Here is a 16,560-nt window from a genome sequence, read left to right as displayed (position 1 = left end):
GTCTTCTCCAGCGAGATATACAGCCATTCGCTTGGGTGCCTTATAACTGGATACAGATAAATACCCAAATCTCCAAAGGTTTGTTAAATGTAGGTTCTGAATCGACACTAAAGTTCAGAATACAAATATGTCTGAGGCCCAACTGCCAGAATGTGTTGTCAAACCACAGAATCTGTGTATATGTCTCCCAGTGTAATCCGTGGATCCACAACCAATCCTATGGTTATTTTTTCAGTTCCTGATGAAAAGTTAAAATCCTTTCATTGACTCTCCAATATTAGGGCCATAAAAGCTAAAAGGAAACTCAGGACTGCTTCCTATATACAAATAAAAGATGAAAAATAATGGATTACTAAACAGTAACATAGTCTGAGTGGACGGACTATAATTACATGCAGCCAAATTGATAAATCCCACAAACACAATGTTCGGAGAGGGGGGAGACCCTGTATAAAAGAGTACATACTATATGATTCTATGTGTATAAAGTTTAAACACAAGCTAAACTACTAGTCTTTAGAAGCAGGATAGCAATAACCCTTGGTGGGAAGGTAGTTACTGGAAGGGAACCGAGAGGGTCTGTGGGCTTGATCTGGATCCTGATGTTGTACATACATGACTTGTGGTCTCTTGTTTCTATGTGATAATTGAATAAAAATGCTTTTTAAAAAGTTAAAAAAAACAATATCACACCTTCAAGGAGCTAAATAAGATTTTTATTCCAGTCTGAAGATGTGAAAGTTGCAGGATTGATCATTTCTGTACTATCCATTTTTACCTTATCTTTTGACAGTGGAAAAGCCTGACAGATGTTAGAAATAACTGCATATTATTATTAAAGTGATTAGGTTGTTCAGATCCAACAATATTGGAAGTGTACATCGGCAATGACAATAGTGCGTGGAAATTCTGTTAAGTCTCAATAGGAGAATCACATTAAGGACTCATTAGTTTTGGAGTAAAGCTATGCCCTTTTCTGCCAAAATCATTCTACTTTTGAGAAGCAACTCCTGGCAATTTACTGGGCTCTAGTAAAGACTTTTAATTAAAAGGCATCAAGCAAATATGCAGCATGAGTTGCCCATCACAAACTGGTTTATATCTACTCCATCATTAAATGTTAATGATGTGTACGAGACTGAGTCCAACAACATCAAGAACTCACAATTAAATTGCATGAGATGATGGCTCAGAATCTCAGGATGGTTATTCATGCCACTCACCAGGTCTTCCCAAAACCACAGGTATGGCCTCAGGGTGGAGGATTCCCTGTGACCAGGGAGCAGGAGATGAGGAATGCAGACCTGATTTGTGGAACTTGAATGGACACATGATTACTGCATTATTGAGGATTATCAGTCAGGAAAATCCTAGAGTGTATAGTTTCAGGCAGTATGTCTGACTGTCCACTCTTCCTAGAAGAAAAGAAGTTTTGATATTCACACTCATGGGCAAGAACTGAGGTTCACTGATGGCCATTCAATTGGAAAGGGAAAGTTTGAAAAGTGGGTATAAACAGGTCTGAAGGAGAGATATGCATGAAACTTTCAGAATGGCCACAGAGTGTGAAGATAGCTGTGAATGGCCATGTAAAGTTCATGAGTCCTCAAGATCACCCTCACTTCTGATAGGGATTTTAAGTTTGGGGGTCCCAAGAATTCAATAATTCATCAATAATTCATCAGAACTAGCAGAACTCATAAAAAGCATTATACTCACAGATACAGTTTATTACAGCAAAATTACACATATTAGTATCAACAAGGCCCAAGAGTCACCAAGCACAAGCTTCCACTTGTTGTCTCCTAGAAGACAACAGTCATACATTGCTTCCCCCCCTAACACACACACAATATATGACAATATTTATTGAGTAGTGCCAGACAGAGAACCTCACCTGGGCCTTTGTGTTTACTGTGCATGTCAGGCACAATTCCAGATGTTTTAAAAATAAAAAAGTAAAAACACATTCACTTGTTCCAAATATCAACCTGATGAGGTAGTACCATTTTTATCCACATTTTATTGTTACGGAAGCTGAAGCATATAGAAATAACCTGATCAAGGTCCCAGGTAGTGGAAAGAGAACTATAAACCATGCCATCTGGCTAAGAGAACCCTTCTCTTAACTACTATGACCTGCTGATTGAATTACTGAAGTGCCGTTCTTATCTCCTTGAAAATATGTTTAACTTCCTGGAACAACTTTGATAGAATCTTTCATTTTTATGAGAAACCTCTGCTTTATATGTTTAGCTTAAAAACTCAAGAGATTCCTCTTTTTGTAAAAGGCAGGACAGTCAGGTGGGGGTGGCAAATAAGAGACAGCCTTTCCCCTGGTGCTTTCACACTGCAACCTTTAGAGAAAATATTTGCTGTTTTAAAATGGAAATACACAAAAGCAGCCATTGTCTAGACTTGAGGTTTCACAAAATTATTGCTTTTTTCATTTAGCTGAAGAAAGTGCAACACAGCAGTTAAATTTAAATGTATACAAAAAAGCCCCAATTACACTAAATAATAGGAATTCTAATGATTACTTCACTAAGTTTTCTGAATATAACATTTATGTCTTAAAAAAATTCCCAGTAGCCAGTGATATATTTTTCATTCACAGTATTTGAGTGATCTGTCTTTTGAATAATAGTAAATATGGCTCACATTTATTTTAAGATGTCAGGAAACAGTCCAGTTGACAATATTAATAGAGAAGAAAATCCATGATCGCAGAAGCTTTCCTGTCAAACATGACAGCCTTCTAAATTACTTGTCAAAGTTGACCCACACACAAGCTTAGATGAACTAAGTAAGTTAGGCAAGTTAACAGTGATTGTAAAAAGTGAAATAAATCAGAATTCTGACGATATTTATCGCTATATATATCTTGGAGTAGAGAAAATAGACAAAAAGCTTACCTACTTCCTATAACCATCTAAGAATAAAAAATATATTTATACCAAGTTCAGAGAAAGGAGACTTTTAACACATATTTAATGTCATCATTCAAACAATACAACAGGGATTTATTTTACCATCAATGAAAAAACGATTAATAAGGATGTCAAGTAAATAATGTCTATGATAAAATCAAACTATAAAGATGTCATTTGCAATTAGAAATATTAACTTCTTTTCTTTTTTTTAATGATTTATTTATTTATTTACTTATGATAGAGAGAGAGAGACAGAGAGAGAGAGAGGCAGAGACACAGGTAGAGGGAGAAGCAGGCTCCACGCACCGGGAGCCCGAAATGGGACTTGATCCCGGGACTCCAGGATCGTGCCCTGGGCCAAAGGCAGACGCTAAACCACTGAGCCACTCAGGAATCCCTAACTTCTTTTCTAAATTCAAATTTTGATTCCTGAAACCCAGGATTAGAAAATTAAAAAAAGAAGAGTTCCATGAGATAATCCATCACCCAAATGTATAATTGTTCAGCATATTTTAGATGCAAGAATTTCTTCTTAAATAATACTTCAACAATATATTAAGGACAAATTCCAAGGGTAGAGATTAAAAGTTAGCTTATTATTATACTTAATATTTGATGAAGACTTACAATGTCATTTTATATGAATTATTCACTTATTAATCACAATAAACCTATGACAAGGTCCTATTTCTCATTCCACTTTTTTAGATGTGAAAACTGGCGATCAGAAGACATAAGAATTTGTTCAAGGTGCAAATGTAGAGCCAAGATTAAAACACAGATGTTACAACCAACATTTTTAAGCACCAACACAAGGAAGACTTTGATGTTAAAGATTTTACATTATTGGATGTTTGTTTGACAAATCTATTCAAATACATTCCCAGTCTGCAAATCCATCAAATGTCTATAGAAGTTTTATAATAAATGTTTAATTTGCCTTGAATCATTCTTCCTACAATGTTTATTAAAAAATTAGGGCAAAAAATAAATAAAATAAATGAAATGTTCGGGCAATTCACATGCAGAAGAATGAAACTGAACCATTTGTTCACACCATGCACAAAGATAAAGTCAAAATGGTTGAAAGATCTAAATGTGAGACAAGAATCCATCAAAATCTTAGAGAAGAACACAGGCAACAACTTTCTTGAACTTGGCCACAGCAAATTCTTCCAGGGAACATCTATGAAAGCAAGGGAAACAAAAGCAATAATGAACTATTGAGACTTCCTCAAGATAAAAAAAAGACTCTGCACAGCAAAGGAAACAGTCAACAAAACTAAAAGACAACCTACGGAATGGGAGAAGATATTTGCAAATGACATATCACATAAAGGGCTAGTATCCAAGATCTATAAAGAACTTATCAAACTCAACATCCAAGAAACAAACAACCCAATCATGAAATGGGAAAAAAAAATATATATATATATATATATGAATGAAACGGGCAGAAGTCATCAATAGACATTTCTCCAAAGAAGACATAGACATGACCAACAAGCACTTGAGAAAATGCTCCACATCACTGGCCATCAGGGAAATACAAATCAAAACCACAATGAGATACCACTTCACACCAGTGAGAATGGGGAAAATTAACAAGACAGGAAACAATATATGTTTGCGAGGATGTGGAGAAAGGGGAACCCTCTTGCACTGTTGATGGGAATGTGAACTGGTACAGCCACTTTGGAAAACAGTGTCAAGGTTCCTTAGAAAGTTAAAATACAGCTACCCTAGACCCAACAATTGCACTACTGGGTATTTATCCCAAAGATTCAGATGTAGTAAAACAACAGGACACCTGCAGCCCAAAGTTCATAGCAGCAATGTCCACAATAGCCAAACTGTGGAAGGAGCCTTGGTGTCCTTTGACAGATGAATGGATAAAGATGTGGTCTATGTATATAATGGGATATTTCTCAGCCATCAGAAAGGACGAATACCCACCATTTGCATTGACATGGATAGAACTGGAGGGCATTTATTATGCTGAGTGAAATTAGTTAACCGGAGAAGGACAATCATCATGTGGTCTCACTCATATGTGAAATATAAGAAATAGTGAAAGAGACCATAGGGGAAAGGAGGGAAACTGAGTGGGGAAAAATTAGAGAGGAAGACAAACCATAAAAGATTCCCAACTCTGGGAAACAAAGGGTTGCAGAAGGGGAGGTGGTGGATGGGGAGATAGGGTTACTGGGTGATAAGTAGTAAGCAGGGCACATAATGAAACGACTGTGAGGTGTTATACCATATGTTGACAAATTGAATTTAAATATTTTTTAAGTTAGGGCAATTGATCTTGTACATGTTAATATACCTTAAGAAACATCATCATGTGTCATGGGAACACATACTTTGAGTTTATCCGGACACAGCAGAACATGAGCATACAAAAAAACACAGAAAAAAAAAAGTCAGAAAAAAACATAAAAGTGTTGGCAAATTCAGATTTTTTCCCAGTGTCTCCTGTGAATTACTTTTCTAAGACACTGCAGGATCATTTTGGCCCTCTGTTTTCTGCTTCTATAACTGTTATTTTATTATGCACATTAATTAGTTCAGCAAGAAGTCTAGATTTCCTCCTGGCGCAAAAAGAATTTACTGGCAGCAGAAAAAACTGGCATTTCTCATAGTTGCAAGATAGCTGAACTGTAGACCTACAAAATCTCTAGTCAGAGAGAAATAAAGCAAAGAGCTGCCATTTCCTGAGCATCACCTAACACCTACAACATAGTGTCCTAGCTATTTTAAAACACTGTTTCATTTAGTGCTATAAGAAATCTCTGTGGACAAATGGATTAGTGTGCATGCCTAAGTGTACTAGATAGCCATAATTTTCCAGCATTAAAGGAAATTTTAATTTATAAACAATTCTGAGTCAGAAACAATTCTAAAGCCTCAATCTAGAACTCTGCCTGACACAGTCCGTAAATGTTCTAAGAACATGTTTTAATGTATTAAATCCTTGAAGAAATGTATCAGCATTTTATATGTGGTCTTTAGCCTTTAATTCCTCAGTTATAATAATAATGAGCAAGAAGGCATAACTTAGGTTCTTTTTCAAAGAGAATTAAGATTAAAAGTGTTGGTAAAGACATTAGATAGATAGATAGATAGATAGATAGATAGATAGATAGATAGATAGATGATAGATAGATAGATGATAGATAGATAGATAGATAGATGATAGATGATAGATAGATGATAGATAGATAGATAGATAGATAGATAGATAGATAGATAGATAGCTTTAACAAATATAGAGAAATTTGAGAATATGCTGGTCATTCTGTATGGTACAGAAGCTGCCTATGCCAAGGCATTCACATCAACATCATAGATTATGTGTGCATACACGTGTGTATGTATGTTGGGGAATGGAGTGCAAAGATAAAATCCCATAAAAAATCATGTCTAATACATATATAGATAAATAAAATATTGTTGGATTAATTAGTGTTGTCTTTTCCTCCTCCCAGATTTTCTTCTTTTTTTTTTTCCACTTTCCTTTCAATAAAGTAGAAAATTCCATGCTTCAAAGTATTCAGGATAGGTATATAACTGGAAGGAAAATAAAGATAGCTTACCAGAATTCTTAACCCTTGTTTTATAAATCCTGCACCCACCGAGCATAATGATGTCAATTATAAATCAAAAGAGCCTTACAAAAGCAGGAGGCTAGTTGGTGTTTCCCCCACAGTTTTCCATAGTTTCCCTCACAGCGCCCCAGGGCTCCAAAAGGAATGCTGTGTGAGAGTAGAGGAACAAGTAACCACTGTCACTGGTCACTGGTCACTGGTCACCAGACTCAGAAGAGATTTTGTCACAAGACGTATGGCATGGCGGCAGCTAAAAAGTGGCAGACAAGTAGATTACTGTCATACGTGAAGGCAATGGGGCTGTCAGCATGTCCAACACAGTCACCAGAAGCTCATTTCCATTTCAGCACCAAGTAGGCTCTCAGAGTATGGAGGAATCAGAGAACCTACTGGCCAAACATGGGACTTCCTATGAAGTCAGAAAGTGAAGAAGTCACAGTAAAATAAATTACAAAGGAAATAAAGTGGTATTTTTTATACATCTTGTCTCCTTGACTGTAATTACCACCTGCATGACTGTAAAATAATAAAAGTAATACAAAGTACGTAAGAAAGACACATGTGTCACAGAGAAGGTGATTGATTATCTGAAAAAGACTTGCAAGATGAGAAAAAGCTTCCTTAGCAGTGAGAGTTGACATATGCAAAGTTAGAAATATCTCTAATCCCATATTTTGATCTCAGTACCATCAGCAATACATTACTGTAGGACTGGAATATGAAAATCCATAAGCAAATGGTTTTAAGACATGTAGAGTTGCAATAAACATAAGATGAATTGGATGAACAGAATAATTTTCTTCAATAGCAGTTCTTTTAAAAAAAAATACAGTAATAGTTCTTGAAGTATGGTCAAAGGACTCCTAGTGATCCCAACAATTTTTCAAGGGGCCCACAAGGTCAAAAGTATTTTTCTCATAATAATAAGGCCTTTGTCACTCTTTTTTTCTCTCACAAGAATTTGTTTGATGCTTATTGTAAATGAGATTCATTTCCTTATTTTTCAAAAATTTTGATGTTGGTGTGTAGAAACATTACTAATTTTTTGTACGTTAATATTATATTCTACAAATTATTGAATTCACTGATTAGAGGTCACAATTTTTGAGATTTTTCTAAATATAAAATCGTGTCATCTGCAAATAGAGACGATTTTACTTCTTCCTTTTCAATTCTTATACACTTTACTTCTTTTTTCCTCTGACTACTCTCCATAAGGCTTCCAATATCATGTTGAATAGGAGAAATGACAGTGGGCACACTTGTCTTGTTGCTCATTTTAGAGGAAAAGCTTTCGTCCTTTCACCATTGACTATGATGTTAGCTATGGGCTTGCCATGGCTTTTATGCTGAGATATGTTCCTTCTATGGCTAATTTGCTAAGAGTTTTTATTATAAGTGGATGTTGAAATGTGTCAAATGCTTTTTCTACATCTATTGAGATGATCATGCTATTTTCTTCTTTCATTCTATCAGTGCAATATATCACAATCATTTGCATATGTTGAACCATCCTTGCATCTGAAGGATAAATAACACTTGATCGTGGTGAGTGATCTTTTGCTGCTGAATTCAATTTGCCAATATTCTGAGAACTTTTTCATCTCTATTTATCAGAGATATTGGTGTGTGGACTTATTTTCTAGTAGTGTCCTTTTCTGGATTTAGTATCAGGATAATTCTGACCTTCTTAAGTCAGTTTGGGACTAAGTGTTCCTTCCTCTTTGATCTTTTGGAAGACCTTCAGAAGGATTGGTGGTAATTCAATGTTCAGTAAAATTCACCAAGGAAACCATCCAGTCCAGTGCTTTTCTTCATTGGGAAATATTTGTTTTCTGATCCCATACCCCTACTAGTAATTGGTTTATTCAGATTATCTACTTCTTCCTGATTGAGTCTTGGTAAGTTGTATGTTCTAAGATTTTGTCCATGTCTTTTAGGTTGTTCAATATGCTAACATATAGTCATTTATAGTAGCCTTCTATGATCCTCTGAATTTCTATGGTAATTGTAATGTCTCCTTTTTCAATTATACATTTGCGTATTTGAGTCTTTTCTCTTTTTTCCTTGGTTGGTCCAAGGGTTTGTCAATTTTATTTATCTTTTCTAAGTATCAATGCTTACTTTGCTTAAACTTGACTTTGCTTTTCGGTTATTTCATTTATTTATATTCTAATCTTTATTATTTATTTTATTCTGCTAACTTTTGAATCACTTTTCTCTTTAACTAGTTCCTTTATGTATAGTTAGTCTATTTATTTGGAAATGCTCTTACCTCCTTTTTAATCTTTTTAACATTTTTTTAACTTTTTAAATTTTTTTTTTAATTTTTATTCATTTATGATAGTCACACAGAGAGAGAGAGAGAGAGAGAGGCAGAGACACAGGCAGAGGGAGAAGCAGGCTCCATGCACCGGGAGCCCGACGTGGGATTCTATCCCGGGTCTCCAGGATCGCGCCCTGGGCCAAAGGCAGGCGCCAAACCGCTGCGCCACCCAGGGATCCCTAACTTTTTAAATTTTAAGTTATTTTTAGTTTCAATTTTTTTATTTAACTTTGTTAGCTAAGATACAGTACAATACTACTTTCAGCTGTATGATTTACTGATTGAATATTTACATGCAACACCCACTGCTCATCACAAGTGTCCTCCTTAATACTCATCACTTATTTAATCCATTCCCTGACCACCTCCATTCCAGCAACCCTCAGTTTTTTCTCTATAGTTAAGAGTCTGTTTTATGCTTGCCTCTCTTTTTTGTCCCCTTATATTCATCTGTTTTGTTTCTTCAATTACACATATGAGTGAAATCATATGGTATTTGTCTTTATCTGACTTATTTTTTTTTTAATTTTATTTATTTATGATAGGCACACAGTGAGAGAGAGAGAGAGGCAGAGACATAGGCAGATGGAGAAGAAGGCTCCATGCACCGGGAGCCCTACGTGGGATTCGATCCCAGGTCTCCAGGATCACGCCCTGGGCCAAAGGCAGGTGCTAAACCGCTGCGCCACCCAGGGATCCCTGACTTATTTTGTTTTGCATAATCTCTCTAGCACCATCCACATTGTTATAAGTGTCAAGATTGCATTCTATTTCATGGCTATATATGTGTGTGTGTGTGTGTGTGTGTGTGTGTGTGTGTGTATTTTCATGGCTTTTTCATGGCATATATATATATATATATTTATCCTTTCATCAATTGATGGACACTTGGGCTCTTTTCATTATTTGGCTATTGTTGTCTTCTGCCCATTTCTTAACTGGATGATTTGTTTTTTTTTGTGTTGACTTTGATAAATTCTTGTTAGATTTTGGATGCTAATCCTTTATCAGATGTGTCATTTGCAAATATCTTCTCTCATTCCATAGGCTCTGTTTTAGTTTTGTTGATTATTTCCTTCACTATGCAGAAGCTTTTTAATCTTGATGAAGTCCCAATGGCTCATTTTTATGTCTGTTTCCTTTGCCTCAGAAACATATCTATTAAGAAGCTGCTATGGCTAATCAATGCCAAAGAAGTTACTACTTGTGTTCTCTTCTAGGATTTTGATGGATTCCTGTCTCACATTTAGGTTTGTCATTCATTTTGATTTAGTTCTGTGTGTGATGTAAGAAAGTGGTCCAGTTTCATTCTTCTGCACATGGCTATCCAGTTTCTCAACACCACTTGTTGAAGAGACTGTCTTTTTCCCATTGGATATTCCTTCCTGTTTTGTTAAAGACTACCTGACCATATAGTTGTAGCTCTATTTATGGATTCTCTATTCTGCCCCATTGGTCTATGGGTCTGCTTTTGTGCCAGTGTAGTCTCTATGACTACAGCCTTGTAATATAGCTTGCAGTCTAGACTTGAAATGTTTCTAGCTTACTTTCCTTTTTCAAAATTGCTTTGGCTATTTAGGATCTTTCGTGGTTCCATAAAAAAAATTAGGATTGGTTATTCTAGCTCTATGAAAAATGGTGGTGTTATTTTGATAGGGACTGCATTAAACATGTAGACTGCTTTGGGTAGTAACAGACATTCTAACAATATTCGCTATTTCAACTATTTCAATCCATGAGTATGGAATCTTTTTTCCATTTCTTCTTGTCATCTTTAATTTCTTTCATAAGTGTTTTATAGTTTTGAGGGTACAGACCTTTTTACCTCTTTGGTTAAACTTATTCCTAGGTCTTCTATGGTTTTGGTGCAGTTGTAAATGGGATTGATTTCTTGATTTCTCTTTTGGCTGCTTCCTTTTTGGTGTATAGAAATGCAACAGATTTCTGATTGTTGATTTTGTATCCTGTAACTTTAGTGTATCAGTTCTAGTATTTTTTTTTTTTTTGGTGGAATCTTTCAGCTTTTCTACAGAGTGTCATGTCATCTGCAAATAGTGAAAATTTGACTTCTTCCTGGCCCACTTCGATGCCTTTTCTTTCTTTTTGTTGTCTGAATGCTGAAGCAAGGACTTCCAGTACTATGTTGAACAAGAGTGGTGAGAACGGACATCTCAGTCTTGTTCCTGACCATAGAGGAAAAGCTCTTAGTTTCTCCCCATTGAGGATGATATTAGCTGTGGGTTTTCTGTATATGGCCTTTATGATTTTTCCTGCCACCTCTACTTTGCTGAATTTTTTAAAATCAAGAATGGATACTATATTTTGTCAAATGCTCTTTTCTACATCTATTTAGAGGATCATGTGGTTCTTATCCTTTGATTAATTTGTGAATACTGAACCAAACTTGCAGCCCAGCAAAAAAAATCCCATTGACCATAGTGAGTGATTCTTTTAATGCACTGTTGGATTCAATTTGCTAATAATTCTGTTGAGAATTTTTGCATACATGTTCATCAGGGATTTTGGCCTCTATTTCTCCTTTTTAGTAAGGTCTTTGTCAGGTTTTGAAATCAGAGTAATACTGGCTTCATAGAATGAGTTTGGTAGTTTTTCTTCTATTTATATTTTTTGGAATAGTTTGGGAAGAATAGGTATTAACTCTTCTTTATATATCTGATAGAAATCACCTGGCAAGCCATCTGGCCCTGAACTTTTGTTTGTTGGGAAAATTTTAATTACCGATTCAATTTCCTTATTGGTTATCAGTCTGTTCAAGTTTTCTATTTCTTCCTCTTTCGGTTTTGGTAGTTTGTATGTTTCTAAGAATTTATCCATTCGTTCCAGATTGCCTAATTTGTTGACATATAATTTTTCATAGCATTCTCTTATAATTGTACTTCTATGGTGTTGGTTGTGATTTCTCCTCTCTGTAATTTTATTTATTTAGGTCCTCTCTCTTTTCTTTTTGAGTTTATAGTTTTTTTTTTTTCAAAGAACCAGTTCCTGTTCTCATTGATCTGTTCTACTGGGTTTGGTTTGTTTGTTTTTATAGGACTTATTTCTGTTCTAATCTTTATTATTTACCTTCTTCTGCTGGTTTGGCTTCATTCGTTTTTCTTTTTCTAACTCCTTTAGATGTTAGTTTGCATATTTGAGATTTTTCTTGCTTCTGGAGGCAGGCTTGTATTGTTACATGCTTCCTTCTTAGGACCACTTTTGCTGCATCCCAAAGATTTTGGACTATTCTGTTTTCATTTTTATTTGTTTTCATGTATTTTTTAACTTATTCTTTAATCTCCTGGCTGATCTATTCATTCTTTAGTAGGATGTTCTTTAACCTCCATGTATTTGTGATCTTTTCAAATTTTGTCCTGTGCTTGACTTAAAGTTTCATGGCATTGTGTTCTGAAAATATCCATGGTATGACCTCAATATTCTTGTAGTGGTTGAGGCCTGATAGGTGACACAGTATGTGACCCATTCTGGAGAATGTCTTACGTGTACTTGAAAAGAATGTGTATCCTGTTACTTTAGGATAAAATGTTCTGAATATATCTGTTAAGTCCATCTGCTCCAGTATGCCTAAGTTCCTTGTTGATTTTCTGCTTAAATGACCTTCCATTGATATAAGGGGGGTGTTAGAGTCTCCTACTATTATTGTACTATTATCAATGAATTTCTTTATGTTTGTTATTAATTGTTTTACATATTTGGGTGCTCCCAAGTTGGGGACATAAACATTACAATTGTTAGATCTTCTTGTTGGATAGACCCCTTTATTATGATATAGTGCCTTTCTTAATCTCATTTCAGTCTTTGGTTTAAAATCTAGCTTGTCTGATATCAGTATTGCTACTCTAGGTTTCTTTTGACATCCATTTGCATAGTAAGTGTTTCTACATCCTCTCTTTCAATCTGCAGGTGGTCTTTAGGTCTAAAATGAGTTTCCTGTAGGCAGCATATAAATGGGTGTTGGTTCTTTTTTTACCCATTCTGACACTCTATGTTTTGATTGGAGCATGTATTCCATTTACATTCAGAGTGATTATTGATACATATTAATTTAGAGCCATTTTATTACTTCTTTTGTCATTTCTGGAGATTGTCTCTATTCCTTTCTAGTGTTTATCATTTTTTATCTTTCTTTCCTAAAGAGTCCCCTTTATTGTTTTTTGCAGGGCCAGTTTAGTGGACAAGAACCCCTTTACTTTTTGTTTGTCTGGTAAACTCTTTATCTCTCCTTCTATTCTGAATCATAGCCTTGCTGGATAGAGTATTCTTGACTGCAGATTTTTCCCATTCAGCAGGTTGAATATATCACTCCACTCTCTTCTGGCCTGCCAAGTTTCTGTGGAGAGATCTGCTGCTAACCTTATCTGTTTTCCCTTGTAAGTTCGGGACTTCTTTTGTCTTGCTGCTTTTGGGATTTTTTTCTTTATCTATTTTGCAAATTTAACAATGATATGTCTTGGTGTTGGCTTGCTTTTATTGACTTTGATGGGAGTTTTCTGTGCCTCCTGGATTTGTAAGTCTGTCTCCTTCCCCATATTAAGAAAGTTTTCAACTACAATTTCCTCAAATAAACTTTCTGTCCTCTTTTCTGCCCCTTTTTTCTAATGGAACTCCTATGATATGAATGTTATTATGTTTGATGGAGTTACTGGGTTCCCTAAGCCTACTTTCATGGTCCAAGAGTTTTCTTTTTTTTTTTAATTTTTTATTTATTTATGATAGTCAGAGAGAGAGAGAGAGGCAGAGACACAGGCAGAGGGAGAAGCAGGCTCCATGCACCGGGAGCCCGACGTGGGATTCGATCCCGGGTCTCCTGGATCGCGCCCTGGGCCAAAGGCAGGCGCCAAACTGCTGCGCCACCCAGGGATCCCGGTCCAAGAGTTTTCTATCCTTCTTCTGATCAGCTTCATTATTTTCCATAAGTCTATCTTCTATATCAGTTAATTTTACCTCCACTTCTTCTATCCTGTCATCATTACATTCAGTTTCAAAACTCAGTTATTACATTTTCATTTCAACCTCATTGGTTTTAAGCTTTTTTATCTCTGTGGTAAGAGTATCCCTGATGTCTTCTATGTTTTTCTTAAGCCCAGCTAGCATCCCTATGATTGCTGCTTTAAATTCTGGATAAGGCATATTATTTACATCTGTTTCTATTAGATCCCTTGCCATGACCTTTTCTTGTTTTTTGGTGGGGGATGAATTCCTCCATGTTCGTGTTTTGGCTAGGTCTCTGTCTTCTTCTGTTGTATTGTATGGATGGAGGTTTCTGTGATTTGCCCTGCAAAACCAGCCACCCACACCTGCATGTACGCAGGCAGACTAAAGAACATTGTTCGTGAGACTTATGCTGCATAAGAGAGTTTGGGAGCCTGCTTCGTTGACATTAGCTGGCCTCCAGGCCAGAATTGCCCTTCTAGTCTGGATGCCAAGAGCTATAAATTTTTCCTTGTATCTCCCCTGGCTCTAGTCTGGGCTGGCCTCCTGAAATGGAATCTGAGAGGGGAGACAAGCATACCTCGCCCAGGACCCTTGAAGATGTAAAGACACAATAACAGACATGCAGCCCATTCCAAACTGCATGTAGGCAAATAAATGTTTAACTTCAGACTCCATCATTTGCCCCATTAATATGGCCCTTATGAGGATGGTCAGTTGGAAGTCTCACCTGAAAGAAGGATGCTCCATTCAGGTCTCTCAATCAGGACTCCAGTCTGACTGTCTTCAAAGAGCTTCTTCAGCTAATGACGTTGGGTGTTGTTAAGTACTGATTTGACGTAACTCTCTTATTCTCCTTTACTGCTTACTACTACCCTCATCTATGTGAAAATTTCCATTTTCTTATGTTTCTGTTAGATTTTTATAATATCAATAAAGGTTTTTTCCCCTTCAAAACTGAGAGTAGAGCTGTTGTGAAACTTTGCTTCAGAACATCTGTGTGTTGGTAAAGTCTATTAGGTTTCCTGCTCCTGAGAGTAATGGTTTTATGAAGAAGTCATATATTTTTCAGGGCCTGGTGCTTCAGGAAGTTTCTCTGGTGTATTCTTCATGCACTCTGCTGCTGTGTTGTGGCTACTCTATCCCTCAAGCCAGTCCTCAACAGAGTTTCTCCTTGCCTACATTAGGGAGTGTTTGGTCTTTGGCCAAAGTGAGGCAAGTTTTAATAACGTGTGGTCTTGTCTGCTTGTTAAAAGAGACCTGATGCTATTTTCACTAGAGCTGAAGATCTGCAGAACTCTATGGTCAGTACACATGCTGCATTGGGTGGGGGGGTGTCAGTCTTCTGGGGAAGGGGCCCTGATGCACTGGTTCTCAGGCACACTTGCCTGAGAAAAGCAGTACTAGCAGAGCACAGGGGGCAGGGCTTGGTGTAAGCAAAGTAGGCAGTCAGTGTTGGCACTGTGCTGTTTACTGAGGTTAGTTTATGCTGAGAGGCAGGGTAGAGAAAAGGTACAAGCCAGCTCCTTTGTCCCAGGAGAGGGGAGTTTGTGCTTGCTGGTGTCAGGGAGGCCCTCCCAGAAGAGTGAATAAGTGTCCCTCGTCTGTCCTACATCTTTTTCAGATCATTGTTTTCTTACTGTGCCCCTGTTGCTTGACTGCCTGGAGTAGCACAGTGCACTTTGGGCTCTTTCACAGCAAGTCTAGCTGAGTTTTAAAACTTTTAACTTTAGAGACCTGGTGTGATACAATCTTGTGCTGGTCTTCTGGTGGAGGGTCTCACCATGCTGGGATTGATGCAGGTCTGACCCAGAAGGGCAGTTGCCCCAAAGCACAAAATTGTGGGGTTTGGAGCAAAGGATATTAAGGGGCCAGAGTTCAGGTTAGCCACCCTCAACAGGTGTCTCTGTGCCTAGACTGAGGGGTGGGGTAGGGAAATGGGTCATGAAGGTTCCTTTGTCCCAGAGAGGCAATGCCACCTCTCTCAGATGCACTCCAAGAAGGAGTGCTTCTCAGGTGATCCTCAGGTCATGCCATCTGCCCCCCAGATTACCTGCCTTCTCTACAGGAGCACTGCAGTGTTCTCTGGGCTCTATACCAGCCACACAGTAAACTTGTAAAACTCCAGGCTTTGAGCTCCACTGGTTGTAAAAACTCAGGAAAATCAGCCCCTCTCATTTTCCTAGTCAGTGGCTTCAGGGAAGTGTTTCCTTGTGTGATCTCCTGCTCTCCTCTCTCAATCTCACCTCTCTCCTACAACCAGGGCTCCCTCCCCTCTGCAGCACCCATGATCCTTTTCTCCCCAAACCACATCTCCATACCTCCTACTTTCCACAATGTGGCCTCCTTCTTCCCTGTGGTTGTTTTGTCAGTCCTCGGATCAATTTCTTGGGTATTCAGGATGATTTGATATTTATCTAACTGTGTTCAAAGGAAGAGGCAAGCCTAGGGTCCTCCTACTGTTTTGCCATCTTAGCTGCTCTTGCCTCTTAATGTAGGAATTTGTTGCTAGAAGTTCCCTGCTTAGAACTATTTTTGCTACATCCTATAAGTCCTGGTGTCCCTAGGTAAGGACATACTATTGACATTTTGTTCATTGTTTTCTAGATTATATGTAGATCCATTGTTCCCTGTTTTTCATTCTGCTTTTTGTGTGTGTGTGTGTTCTGATGTCTTTTTTTTTTTTTTTTTTTTTTTTTTTTAGTATCAGCATATTGTTTCATTGTGTTCTTATGTGTAA

The 16,560-nt window shown here is 37.1% G+C and overlaps 1 long non-coding RNA gene across 2 annotated transcripts in view; it reads right to left on the bottom strand.

Moving 5' to 3' along the window:
- Positions 1-16,560, bottom strand: part of LOC144291485 (uncharacterized) — a 69,021-nt gene that overhangs the window by 17,549 nt on the left and 34,912 nt on the right. The window contains exon 4 of one of the 2 annotated variants that reach the window (XR_013358767.1): positions 1,710-4,119. The exons of the other annotated variant lie outside the window; for it this stretch is intronic. This is a non-coding gene — a long non-coding RNA (uncharacterized LOC144291485). Of the gene's footprint in view, positions 1-1,709; positions 4,120-16,560 lie in introns of those variants that run through there. 2 annotated transcript variants of the gene reach the window in all.

The sequence above is a fragment of the Canis aureus genome, chromosome 20 (assembly GCF_053574225.1).
Source record: "Canis aureus isolate CA01 chromosome 20, VMU_Caureus_v.1.0, whole genome shotgun sequence".
NCBI classification, from domain to species: Eukaryota; Metazoa; Chordata; class Mammalia; order Carnivora; family Canidae; genus Canis; species Canis aureus.
Note: the sequence above shows the minus strand (reverse complement) of the source record. Positions and strands in the feature narration are given on the sequence as shown.